Source organism: Vicugna pacos, chromosome 29 (genome assembly GCF_048564905.1).
Source record: "Vicugna pacos chromosome 29, VicPac4, whole genome shotgun sequence".
Classification (NCBI taxonomy): Eukaryota; Metazoa; Chordata; class Mammalia; order Artiodactyla; family Camelidae; genus Vicugna; species Vicugna pacos.
In genome coordinates this window covers 21,144,469-21,155,919 of record NC_133015.1, presented here as the reverse complement: position 1 = coordinate 21,155,919, position 11,451 = coordinate 21,144,469, and the positions used below count along the sequence as shown (strand labels likewise).

The 11,451-nt window shown below is 40.6% G+C and overlaps 1 long non-coding RNA gene across 1 annotated transcript; it reads right to left on the bottom strand.

The window, feature by feature from the left end:
* Positions 1-4,051: 4,051 nt before the first annotated feature.
* Positions 4,052-10,010, bottom strand: LOC140690181 (uncharacterized). Its single transcript, XR_012065357.1, has 3 exons — positions 9,905-10,010; positions 7,423-7,505; positions 4,052-4,279 (listed from the first exon to the last, which is right to left on the bottom strand). It is a non-coding gene; the product is annotated as an uncharacterized lncRNA (long non-coding RNA).
* Positions 10,011-11,451: the final 1,441 nt, after the last annotated feature.

The following is an 11,451-nucleotide window of genomic DNA, read 5'->3' as shown; positions in this document are numbered from 1 at the left end:
CCATGGCATTGGTTTTGTCCAAGGCTAGCTCTAAAGAAGCAGAATTGCTGCCGATCCATGTGATCTGATTCAAAGAAATACCAAAATCCACCCTGCAAAATACAGCGCCACTATCTGCCATCACCTCATTCTCTCCTTTCCTTTGGTCCACAAGTATTTCCTTGAGATTCACTGCATACGTTCATTCGCTTTATGGCTTTTGGAGGACATCAGAGATCATCTTGCATATAGATCTCCAGCAAAAGAGTTGACAGTAGAAACTGAGGGATGTTGAAAGTAAGACCAATTATCTCAGTGTGTAGTTGTTCTGAGCATTTTATGTCTTGCGACAAAATATGCTTCTCTGTCCTTCCCATGATACTAGCCTCCCATACGCTAGCAACCTCTCTTCTCAGGATGACTGTCACTGTCTCCTCTCTCCCCAAATCCCCAACACAGAACACGCTTCCAAGCATTTCTAGGTATTTTAATTGGCTGTGGTCAAGTTCTAGCTAATGCAATGAAAAATACTTTTCTGCCCTGACTTTTCTATCCAGGCAAATTTATGGAAGGCAGTTTGACCACCTCCATTATGTCATCAGACAGCGGCGATGTTTTATAGTTCCTCTGGAGAAAGCAATCTGCAAGAACTCTATCACTGTTGCTTGGAAGGTAGCATCTTCACAGTGCTTTTAACAGCTGTATCACTTTTTACTGGGCTTACCTAGAAATAGTTTGAAGGTCCAATCATCACCGGCTAATAGCAGGGAACACAGTGGTAGTCAAATTGAGATCTCAGACGTCTCTATAAACACACCTGAAAGCGCTGGTCACCTCTCAGGGTACCATCGTAATACATTTACTTCTACAGAAGAATCATGAGAATTAGTTGTAGTAAATCAAATCTGTAGCATCAGATTGTAAGGACTCCTATATTCGATAAATCTCTAAGTCCTTAATTAGAACAAAGTAGGAATTATTTTAAATTGCCATGTCTTTGGCAAGATTTTAAAATTAATTACAGGTGTAAGAATATAATACATATACATATATACACATTTATACAGATATATATATATATATATATATATATATATATATGAAACCATAGATATGCCAAGAGAAGCTATTTTCTTGGCAACTGAACATAAAGAATTCATTCTGAAAATTGTATCTGTAGAAAGTAAGATTGTGTCCAATATAGACAGCATAAGTGAAATCTTGTGAATTGCTTTGTAAATTGTACACACAGGAGAATGAAGGGGACAGGCATAAGATTATTTCCTAGCAAGCTAAATGTACAAGCATCAGGAATAAATGAAGATACGAATAGAAATATAGCACATAAATACATACAATAAAGCCATACGAAAAATAGCTTTAGGTAAGCCAGATTCCATGGCCATAAAACTGAATTCTCCTGTTAATAAAAAGTTCTCCCCTAAATTGGCAGCAATAAATTCAAGAAGAAGAAGAAACTCCAAGTGGAAGTAGCTAAAATCAGATCTTTGATAAATGTAAGTGATTCAATTAAAAATACTTAATATTTACTGACTAGTCCCAATTTCAGTCACTTGGGAAGGGGAACAAGGATACCACTTTAAAATGCAGGTTTCCAGCCCGCAGGGCTTTATTCACAGGGAAATACTTAAAAGTCTCTGCATCAGGAGATGGAATTGGCTTTACTTATTTTCACCTTTATTTGTAACTTATTCTCAAGCGGTTCTTTTCTCCCATATTGAAAAGAAATTCCTAGAAACAAACCTACTGACAATGTGAGCAAGTCAACATTCCAAATAGATCTCATCTTTAGCACCTTTTACAATGTGCAGTATATCAGAATATACTGGCTAACAACACTCAAACCAGTATTTTTGATGACAACATTGGAGAAACTGTAGTGTGAGTCTTCAGGAGCTTGGCCCAGTGTCACAGCCATCACCACGTGTGCGCTCTGACAACACAGTCAAATGTTTCAACACGCTTAACACTCCACAAAGCCTATCACCTTAGACATGTCGACGACTAACATGCACTGAGTGGTTTCTTCACCCTGAGGTTAAAGGAACGTCTCTTTTTTAATTGCAAGTTCGGGGGTTTTTATTTATTTTTTGATATTCTCCCCATTAGGTTGCAAGTCAGTGAAAAGTATAAAATGTAAAACAAGAACAGCAAAGTTGGTGCCATGAAACAAATAGCCACTCACTCTGCTCCTTGATGGAAGCAGGATGTGAATACAGAGTCATCCAGACAACTACTGCTGTGAAAGCAACCAATTAGAAGGGAAAACATAAACTCAGAGAAAACTCCCAATTGCTGTTCTCATTCACATCCACTAGGGTGAAGGTCCACTAGGCAAATGGACCATTGTTCTTCTCTGCTTCTGGAAATAGCCTCCTGGGAACCAAGGAGAAAGAGAGACCCTTGGAGTAGCCGATGGCTCATAACAAGTGCCTCCTCAGCCCAGACAGTGACTTCTCAGGCTTTTTGGATGAGTTTTGCAGAGTAGGGAACCAACAGCAGTAGGTGGGAGCAACTTTAGAGACTGAGAGGGACCTAGAGGCTGGGATATGGAGCCTGAGCCCGTCACTGAGGGATGCTGGAGCAGTAGCCAACTCGGATGGGAAGCAATTCATCTGACCAAGATGCAAACTAACAAGTAAACAACACACATTCATGTCATTTTTGTAACAGACTGATAAACACAAGAGAATCTATACCTTTGCGAGAAGAAGCAAAGGAACACTTTCTGTAAGTGAACACGAGATGTTGAAAGCAATACCACCCAGAGCAGTAGCCAAGAGGAAAAATAATGTGTAACCAGATCAAATGCAATGAATGGATGAAAGCATTTCTTACAGTCACCTCGAACCTAGTAGATAATTAGCAAATGCTGTTAACGCTCTCCACAGCAAGGTGAGAGATGCACTTGAAAGTTGACATCAGCAGAAAGACAGTTTTTCCACCCTTACTCATGGGTTACTACTGTTCTAACCATCTAAATCTTGCTTTTAAATCAAAATCCTGGAAGAACTGTACGCTTCCCTCATGACTCTTTCACGACTCACTTTGTATCAGATTAAAAACTCACTGCCAAGTACGATGAAGTTCTACAAAGTAAGCCAGTCCTCCCGAAGATGATGCAAACCAAGTGAGACTCTGGATCACCGTGGATGTAACATTATGATGATCATTCCCTCGCTCACTCATTCATTTATTCAACAGCGTACCTTCAGTGCATACTCATGGCATGGCTAGCGGAAACCGAAAAGTAGGAGCGTGGAGCACATGATGAGATAATATATGTTAAAATCCTTTGAAAAGAATAAAATGCCATAGAAATGACACAGGTGATGATGATGGTGGTGATGATGATGATGCTACAATCATAGCCCATTGGGGAAAAGGCAACATAGTCTCTTTAAATAAAGGAAAATCATGTCTGTCTATTAATATAAAAAGTGTTCATTTATTCGCATAACTTATTTGGATTTTCCAATAGCTAGCTTTTCAGGCTCTGTAGACAGTCAATTTTTCAGGCTCAAATCAGTTGACATAGTATTATGGGGAATGCTTTGTTTGGATGAGACACAGGTAAAAAGAATCTATGTCTTGGTATAGAGAAGCACTAATTAGAATAATCTTACTTAGCAATGTTATAAATCACTCAGAAGAATTCAGGGTGAAGTCTTCCTGTTTGCAGCAACTCTCAGCTTCCAAACAATGACATAACAAGCTGGCTGGCATCAGTTAGATCTTGTGAGGCTGTGGCGTGAAAATTGACAATTAAATTTAATTATTAGGAATAAAAGGGGGCATAGAAGGAGAAAATCATGGAACAATCATTTTGAGAGGATGGGTTCCAGCGAAAAAACAGAGAAGAACCTGGAGTGACACTACCGTCATCGCCTGCTTGTGCATTAACGTGGCCTTTGCTCTCAGACGCTCCTTTCTTCAATTGAGTTGTGCGCGTCCTTGTTTTGACAGGCATTGTCAAAATGTTCTAACACGTTTTTGGTTTGCCATCAAAATGAAAGGTTACTATGAACACAGAATGATGTGAAAACAAAAGAAGATTTCCAGGTTGTGTATTAGTGGAGCAAATATTTCCTGTTGGAGGAATGACTACAATTGCATATTTTCTTTGAAAGCGACGACAAAAAGCATTTTGCAATGTAAGCAAGCGAGGTGCTCACAAATGGCTGAAGCTGGGGTCCATCTTGCTCCTGAGGAACATGCACAAAGTTGGCTGGTCACACACCAAGTAATGTGACCAAGGGCAGCCGATGTCACTTGATCCCTTCAAATACAAGAAAGAAATTTTAAAGTAAAAATAGGTTAAGGAGAGCTGATTTTGCATTCTCTGAGTCATAAATAAGACACCAAGTCTTCTTTTAATTGTCAGCTCTTCTCAAAGCTTTCTTGGGGAAGAAGATGGTATTTCTTACCATCAGTGGTGTATTAGAACTAGTAAAATACAGTCGGTGAATGTCTGGGGGGACCTCGTGTGAAAAGTGTTGCAAATGCACAGAGAGAAGAGCAAGGTGGGGGGGCAGAGGCTGCAGGGTTGAACCAGCAAAGGGTGAGATGTATATCCAGACAGGCAGGGCCACACGGCAGTTTTGTTGCTGTTGTAAGAGCGATGAGAGCATTTCCAGCAGAAACAGGGGTGAGGGTGGAGGTAGAGGGAAGAGAATCACATGTTTAAAGCTCACTCTGGCTGCAGTGCAGAGAAATGGCCCCAGTGGGTCCTGAGTGGATGGGGGACAGAGGTCAGCCACAGTGCTCCAAGCCAGAGGTGGAACAGCTATCACTTGGGAGGTGGCAGTGAGCAGAGAAGTAGACATTGTCCCGACTGCGGTATTTTAATAAGTATGTGTAATAGAGTATTTTAAGCTTTTCTACCTTGACTCAGTTGTGAGGCTCCAACTAGAGGCTGGTCAGTTCTTCCTGAGCAGCTGATTAAGTCCATCTCCCCAGCCCCCTCCCTTAGCGCCATGAGTGCACCCGCCCTGATCACCCCAAGGCAGGTACCGGACCACCGTGGACAGCTCCCACTCCGCAAAGCCCACCGAAATGATTCAAACCAGCCAGTCCTAAGCCTGCTGACGCTGCCGGGCCTGTTTCTTGCTGTGGACACCACAGGAAGGGCTCTTGCCCCCCTCCCCTCGTTTCCCCTCGCTCCCTCTGCCTCCTCAGTGCATCCGCCATGTGGCCCCGCACGTGTGCTGCATTCTCCCTGGGGAAACTTGAGCATAACCAACTGTGAAACTCTAATTTCCTCTCTCTCTATGTACATCTGGCCTCACCACACCTCACTCAAGGTAATATGGTTAAAACCATATAACCCTGTTAAATCCAAAAGGTAAATATTTAGGCAAGTCTCATATAGTCAAAATATTAGATAATGGGGGGAAAGGACAGTAGAAATTCACGGTACAAACAAATGTGACTCAGAGACCAAATTTATTGAAAAACTTCTAAAGAGAGATGCCCCGTCTCCAAAAAACCAGTTACAATCTCCGTTCCTACCAGATTTGCAGACAAGTAGCAGAATTACTTGGTCTAATTTTTTTATTTCATTTTATTTCTCCTGTCCATCAACCAGCAAAGATGCTAAAGAACAGTGAACATTTACATGTTCCAAAAGCAAGCAGAGAGGCAAGGAGGAAGAATAAAAGACCTGTTTCATCTTAAAATTAGATTAGTAATATTTGAATAATTGTGCTTTGACTAGAATAATAGCATGGCTCCTGTCCATAACAGACCTTTGATAAAAGTTTGCTTGAGTGGATAAAAGAACCAGCAGATTCTTTAAACACAAAAAAGTCATTAAATTAATATTAATTATGGGATGGAAAGTTCATATAAAATATATAACTCAAAAATACATTACATTCAAGAAAATGAGACATGTCCCTTTGACATGTGTTCATCTGTTAAGATCCCTAGAGTTGTGTTCACAGTTTAACCCAACTATCTTTATAGATCTACATATATGCATATTCATACACTTGAATAATTTTGCACATATTCAGTTTGGGATGTATTTATTCAGGCTGATCACACTGCAAAGTCTGAGGTATCTGATGAGTATAAACCCAACTACAACACATGGAGGATAAAGCCCACGTTTCTAAATCTGTTTGCAATTCTGAGAAATTCTGCTTAGTTCAAAAGAGTTACTTCTGTTGGCAGGGATCCAACTGGGGTTTAAGATATTATGACATATACACTCGGAACAGATAAAAGCAAGAAGAAAGATACCAGCACTAAATAAGAGTGTCAGGATGAATTGCACACCGTTCTTCGGGATAGAATTTGGTTTTACCTGTGGGGAATCATCCCTAATATATAAGGCAAGAAAGGTGTAATTTAATATCTTAAACCAGCATTTCTGTACCTACAAGAAAAATAAAGTTAAAAATGAAGATCCTCTTGCTTATTCTTCGGGCTTCATATGAAATGTCATCTCCTTCAGGGACGCCTTCTTGGACAACCCAAGGTCCCTTTTAGCTGCCTCTGTACCATGCACTTACACTTGTTTTATCACTTTTCAAATATTGTATACAAGAGTTTATTTACAAGTATACTTTCAGCTACTTTAGTGCTAGAAATGTATCTTATTTTCTGTAGCAGTGCATGGTAACCTTTCAATATATAAACAGTTCAATAAAATTCTTTTAAAAATATATCACAAGTATGTTCTCATAACCTATTAATACTAAAATATAAAATACATTCTATAACGTAACATAAAATTTAAACCACTGACTCCGACTGGCTCTATTTCTAATGGTATTTGACTCCATTTGTGAAGACATAATAGAAAGACGCTACATGGCCATTAACACAGCCAGTCGCACTCAGTCAGTCTCACTGAAATCCAGCAGGTGTCAAGATCATTTGTCAATTGCTATTCGGTCATCAAAATTTTACTTCAGTCAGTAAAGATCCAAATGGTTTCCTTCATGTCTGCAAAAAGCACATCAGAAATGCCACTGTGACACACAAACTGGCACACACCGATAAATAAATATCCAAGCCAGTCACTTCTCAAGTGATATTTTGGGGTGTCTTATTAAGTACACATAGGCATGATGTGAAGTAACAGTTTGCATAGCCTTCCATTAAAACATGAAGAATGATGCTCAAATTTCTGATTATTAGGCCAATTAAAAATGTTGGGATACTGGGTGGGGCGTATAGCTCAGCGGTAGAGTGCATGCCCAGCGTGCATTAGGTTCTGGGTTCAATCCCCAGTACCTCCATTAAAAAATAAGTGCTGGTGTACAACAAAAGTTAAGGTTACAGCAGAAGTGTTCGTCCACTCCAGGGAGTGTTATATATTTTTCCAAAATGAATGGATTTCAGAAGAGTCTAAAAGAAAGTGTTGCTACAACAGCTCAAAATTGTTACTAATAAAAATAGAATTATAGTTACCACAGATGTGGGCGGGGCCGCTTTCATCCTGAGGGCCTCCTGGGTCATCCAGGTTACAGCCTTTAGCATAAGAGGACTCAACACTGACAGGACAAATGAGTGAGTTACAAGGAGTGCAAACAACAGCTCAGGTCCAGCTAATGGAAAAATCATCCTGCTTCCTTGGCTTACAACTCTTCCTGTCATAGATGTTCCCATTATTTCTGTCCTCACTGCCACTTACTGCTACACTAGGAGAATAGAAGCTTCAGAACAAGTCAGAAAATTAAAAACAACAATCATGTCTAAATAGTGTCTGAAGGTGACAGATGTCAACTAAATCTATTGTGGTAATCACTTCATAAGATACACATTTATCAACTCACTATGCTGTATGCCTCAAATTTCACAATACTATGTGAATTATATCTTAATAAAATTGGAAAAACTTGAGTCCTACAAATAGCAATAAAATGGTTAAACTAACAAATTTGAAGTCAAATATAATAAGAAAAAATAGTTTCTAAAAATTAATAAAATATTTTAAAATAGTGAAACCAAATTTAAAGTGCTTATAGATATTAAGATGAGTGAATTTAAAAATAAGTAGCATCATGTAAGAAAATAAGTGGCAGACACAGCTGCCTGGACCAGCATTCCTTCTCCCCTTACCGCTTAGTCACAGAGCCCTGATTTTGCACCGGGCACATCATCCATCCAGAAGCCAGGTGCAATCAAGTGTCCATATTCTGACCGAGGAGTGTAAGCACCAGAGCTGCATGGGTTTATGGAGGGCTGCTTAAAATAGTTCAGCTGCTGGGAGGGCACCTTTTTGATTTTCTAATTTTACTCCTTTTCCAGGCTAGAGTTACAGCAGCCATCTTGGACCCCGAGTTGACCAGGAGTGTGGGAAGTACGTACTAGGAGGAGCATCAGAAAAACTGGACCCTGATCCTTGATGGTGGTTGGTTACCCCGCCAGCCCGCCAGTGCTGCCTGCGGACATCTTTTATGCAAAGGGGAAAATCAGGTCAGTTTCTAGCTTCTTTCAGACACTGTTAAGTGAGATTTCCTGTTGTGTGTCCTTGAACATAAAATCCTAACTAAAACAGAGGGAAAGTTCAGAGACACTGTAAGTAATCTGGAAAAACTAAAGCTAAAAATGAGCAAAAGTCTAAAACTAGAGGGCAATCACATGCACTAACATGATAAAGACTAAGAGCCATTAAGATGCAGAAGGCAACACAAAGAACCAATAATAGTGGACGAAAACTGTTGATGAATGTGAAGCAAAACGTTAGACAAACTAAGACAAAGACAAAATTTAACAAAAGGCAATAGCTTAAGACAAATGTGTTGAGTAAACAGGACTGAAACCAACCTAAGATACCCAACAGGTGTCGTATTTCTCATGCCAAGATTCTTTTATAGGTGTCTCTGTTAACTGAGATTCCCATAGATAATCTTAAAGTAAAGGCTTATTGTATCAATTCATGCAACTGGTGTCTAAGCGTAGTTTTATTTTCCCTTCAGAGCAAAGTCACCCCACTATCTAAGAGATAAGGGGGTGTGGTCGTAAGCACAATTGCTCCAACCAAGAATATATCGGTATAAAAATCTCACATCTCTAACCAGCAGCCATGGGGCAAGCACTGGGAAAGCCTTCCAGGCACATTTTCTTTCAAGGATGCTAATGTTAGTAGCTGTAATGTTTTAATATAATAAGTAATATTTGCTGCTTAAGAAACTCAAAATCCAACTTATTCTTTATTTGGAAGTAAAATAATACATTTCTTAAAGGTCCCATATAGCATAGTTGATTTTTTTTTTCTCTAGCCTTAGTTTGTTCCGCAACTTTGGGTTTAAAAAATGTTTAAGTAAAATGCAGCCTTTGGTGTGACTTTTCTTTCAATTTCTAAGTCTAAAGACTCCAAGGTTTTAGAAAAAATTGCCTTTTCATGGGAGTAAAACTTGATGGATTCTAAACCAAGATTGAGCTGGCCGTGCTGAGAGAGGACTAATGCATATATCTGAGGGCAGAGGGCTCACAGCCCAGAGGGTGCAGTTCCCTTCCCCCAGCCCCATGGGATGTGATAGGCAACATTTTCCAAAACTTTAGGTTCTATTAAAATATGTAATTTGTCGTCTCTAAGTATCTCAGAGACATGATACAAAGAACAAATAAATGACTAAATCCAGCTGATTAGCCTATTTCAAGTCGAGATAATTATTTGTAGAAAAATACACAATAATTTCTGTATAATGACTCTCTTAGTTAAGATTATCATAGTGATTTTCCCAACAGTTCATTATTAAATGTGCAAACCCTTACGGGCAGTTGAGAAGAAAAATGTAACAATGTGGACATAAGATTTCATTCCCCATCCTTTCACTTCTTAATGCAATCTTTAACTCACACAATATTCATGGTGCTGAAGGCTAAGTATTTCTGAAGAGGGAAAATAAAGCCATAAAATGAAAATGCTAATGTTCGTTTAAGCTACCTGAAGCCTTGACCCAGTGTCTTTAGCTCTGGCTCTGGCTGGTTTTCTCCACTGCACCTTCCCTCCTGCAGCTCCTTCCCTCTCTGCCTCCCCTAAGCCCACTGGCCGGGACTCCCGGGTGCCAGTGCCCATCTTATCCCATAGAATCAAACCATTGTGACATGGAATAATGGCGCTTCCCACCAACACCTCTGGGCAGACAGCATCCCAGGACCCAGCCAGGTGGCCTTCATGTGGGACTGGGATAAAAAGGACAGGATGAAGGGACTGCCGGAGCACAAACAGGTGGCAGCTAGAAGTTACAGAGAATGACTAGAAACTTGGTAGACTGGAAGTCAAAGTTGTATAATCCCCAAGATCCATGGAGCTGATCCTCATGAAACGCTCAAGATGCAGCAGTTGCATTTCCGGGCTGAATACAGATTGATGTGCGCGCTCCATGCCTGCAGGTGCACCGGTGCGTCTAGCATTTTTAGGGAATGATCTGTTCTAAATGAGTAACTATCCTAAATAATACGTTTTCCCTCTTTTAGCAGCAAAGCTTTTGTGTTAACCATGTACAATTAAGCCTTAAAAAAAATAGTATTGCACTTCGTTGCCTTTTCAAACCAAGTGCATTGAAATACAACTTCATCTTTTTTGAGGATGTGGGGTAATTGTTATTAATATGGCTGGACGTCTCCCTACAGTATTAATATAACCGTGTAGCTATTGAACCTGCCACGTAGTGCGCCCCACGCACAAGGAGCCCAGCCGCCCTGCCTCTTCCGTCTCCCGGGCCTCCCATCCGCTTGGCTCTGCTCTTATTTCGGCCTGACTGCTGCTACTCTACTCCGTCATTGTGTCCCTGAACCTACAGCCCTGATTCTGAAAGTGATTCTTTGCCTGATACAGAAAAAAGAACAAGATGATTTTGACAGATTTTTCTCACTGTTGCTCAGCTTTTTCTCAGATCTCTGAGATCACTGCTGTGATCAAGAGACTCAGAGCTAATGAAATCCCCACCCCTCCAGATCCATCTGTCTGTAAACTGGTAGTTCCACTGTACCAAGCGGCCAACAGTTTGATGTTAATTTAAGAGAATACATGTAGCCTTTGTTTATGTTTTATAAAAATTTTTTCCAGTGGCGGAAAAATTCCATCTTTACAGCCGCTCATTTTGTCATCACGTGATCTCCTGCAGGCTGTCAGTTCTGCGACTCCCCACCATCAGAGAAGGAATGACATTTAGAAGGAGAGAAGACAGGACAGCTGAATTCTGGCAGACGAGCCAATGATATTCTGCAAGAAAGGACAGCCAGAGAGGAAGAATCTGTATGCGAGCCTTTGGAGGTCAAGGGCGAGGCTGGCAAACACTGAGTGTCTGCGAGGAAGATCAGCAAGAAGGTGACAGGCAAGGAACCCATGAGGTTGCCTCTCCCCGTCTCCCCACACCATGTGGGGTCAGTCCTGGTTAGGCGGGGCACACACAGGGAGGGGATGTCAGAGGAAGCCAGACCATACTCCACACAGGAGCTCTGAAATAGACACAGAGAGATTCTGTCGTG